The 2,548-nt window shown below is 35.8% G+C and overlaps 1 long non-coding RNA gene across 2 annotated transcripts; it reads left to right on the top strand.

Moving 5' to 3' along the window:
• The first annotated feature begins 506 nt into the window (after positions 1-506).
• LOC131656912 (uncharacterized) lies at positions 507-2,273 on the top strand. 2 transcript variants are annotated; one of them, XR_009300370.1, is made up of 3 exons: positions 507-1,267; positions 1,653-1,736; positions 2,154-2,273. It is a non-coding gene; the product is annotated as an uncharacterized LOC131656912 (long non-coding RNA). The 2 variants fall into 2 exon arrangements; XR_009300371.1 differs by having other exon boundaries at positions 507-702; positions 1,001-1,736.
• The last annotated feature ends 275 nt before the right edge of the window (positions 2,274-2,548 follow it).

Below are 2,548 nucleotides of genomic sequence, written 5' to 3' on the forward strand. Positions count from 1 at the left end.
CCGTATTGAGAGCCGGAGCATCATCATCAACTAGTTCTTTGATGAGTTTCTTTCCTAGGATCATCCCAGCAGCTAATCTTTCATTTGATATTTTAGCCTGTTCTTCAGACAACTTCCTGTGAAAAGGTTTTGACTGATAGTGAGAAAATCCTGCCTGCACCATTTTCGAACCTTCTTGTCCATTCTTGTGGCTTCTTTGGTAACGTCTCCACTGCGTTCGAGTCATGGGGTTTTTTCCTTTGTAGTTTGGAGATATGTAATCTTTTCTTTTAGATCCACTATCAGTCCAAGAACCTTCAGCATTGGTTCCATCGCCTTGAATCTGCCATTCTGGGCGTTTACCTCTGAAGTTAATGGGTTTCACATAGGGCTTGACAAGGACCCGCCAACGGCCCAAACCGTAATAACCGAAAAAATAAAACCGAACTGAATGGGTTCAAACGGATTAGCGGTTCGACGGGCTGAACAGTGCGGCTCATGACGGTTTGTAGTGGGCGGTTTCGGTTTCTGAAAACACAACCGTCGGTTTCCGCACCCGCCCGATCTTAAACTTTTATTGTACTATCATTCATATGCACGGTCGTTTTGATCAGCATAACTAGGATATTTCACTCTTTATCCTCTCAAATAACATTCCTCACCAAAGAAACCCTAGAAGATTGCATTGGCGCCGCCGGTAAAAGAAGCTTCATTTGTGTTGTTGTAAGTCGTCTTTGCCTCTCTGTGTTCTTCAACCACAAGCATATTGTTATTTCTATTTGTACGATTAAAGTTATCTAAACATAAATTTGCATCTCACCCTTTTGAAATCACTTAATCTGTCTCTATCCCTTACAAGAAATTAGGCATCTCACCCTTTTCTCAGTCTTATGTTTGTGTTTTAGAAATTTTCAATTTTTAGATTTTCTGTTTTAGGGGTTTTCAATTTTACCCTTTATATTTTGGTGTTTTGTTTTGTCAGTAATAATAATCATCTCTTTATCTCGAATGGACATAGCAGGCAAAGAGGAGTTATACAACAAAGTGGAAACAAGGGCTCTGTAATTGTGGTAAACTAGTCAGTCAGGTGTGGGTTCTTTCAAATTAATTTTTTCGTTGTGTGTCTATTGTAAGCTAGGTGTTTGATGTAATGCTTCTGAGAGTTAAAAGTTTGGATTCTAGGTGTTTGGTGTCTGCTGGTGTTCATGAGACTTTGTTGTTTTTTCTAACTATTCAGTTGATCAAGGATAGGTACCCTGGTGTCCTGATGATGAGTTTACTGAGCCTGGTGAGTATACTGATTTTGTTTGAGTTCTAAAGGTATGTGTGCAAGCATATTTACTTAATAATTTGAGTAAAGTGAGTTTAAATATTTTAACCGAGAAATTTGAGACAAATTGGTCATATACAATGTGAAACACGACACTAATATTGGACTCGACATCGACGGTACACAAAGAGCTCACATGGTTTTGCCTTCCACCAACAACAACATGGTTTTGTGTTTTTTCTTAATTGTTTTACCTTAGATAAAACAATTTTATGTATGTGTTTGATTAAAGAGCTCACATTTATATCATTTCTTCAGTGAATGCATAAAGTTGGTACATCAGTTCTCTATATGTTACTTGTTTCTCAGACCATGGTGAAGTCTTAAATCATTTGTTTTTCAGACGCATAACCATTAGTTTGCTGACTAGTTGCAACAAATGTGAATTACCCCAAGAGGTATTTTATGGAGATTGCTTCTACACAAGGTAATATTGTTTTACTGGAGATTCAAATTAAGAAAATGATTTATTTTCATTTCAAAACTTAATGCAATGCCAATCTGCTATTTTATTTCCTCAAGGTGTTAGCTCCATCTAAAACATAACAAGTATATCCTTTTTTTTAGTTTCTGCCACTGAATTTTAGTAATAGTAATTTTCTACTACTGTATTATATCCTCAAGGTGTTTAATAATACTTACTGAGGGTTCCATTACAAATCTATCTGTTTTTTCATCCCAGCATGATAGTTAATGTCTTTCAATTGTGTGATTTTATTATATTTATTGTTTGATTTAAACATGATTGTATAGATATTTTTCTTAATTCTAATTTAAAACATGATTATATGTTATATTTTCTATTGATTTCATTGTGTTTAAACATTATTTATAATTGTTTCAGGTTAATGGTTGAAGGATTGGTTGACGAAAGTTAATTGTTGATGAAGAGCGACTTATAATTAAAGAACTCTTCTTGATTTATGCCAATTTATTAAATTGTAATAAAAAATAAAACTCTGCAATTTAATTTTAAATTTTTATAATTTGCAATACAGGGAACCAAGCAGCACTGATAAAAGTATAATAATGTATATGTGGGTCAAAAAACTGTGAGAATAAAAAACCGGCTAAACCGAATAAACCGTCCGCAGCAATCCGCAACCCGTTTTAACCCAACCCGTAAAAACCGATTTAAAGTTGGGCGGAAATGGGTCTACTTGTATCAACCGCGGTTTGGGTTGGGTGACACTTTTGGGCCCGAACCCGCCCAACCCGGCCCGTTGTCCACCCCTAGTT

Source organism: Vicia villosa, linkage group LG3, assembly GCF_029867415.1.
Source record: "Vicia villosa cultivar HV-30 ecotype Madison, WI linkage group LG3, Vvil1.0, whole genome shotgun sequence".
In the NCBI taxonomy this organism is placed as follows: Eukaryota; Viridiplantae; Streptophyta; class Magnoliopsida; order Fabales; family Fabaceae; genus Vicia; species Vicia villosa.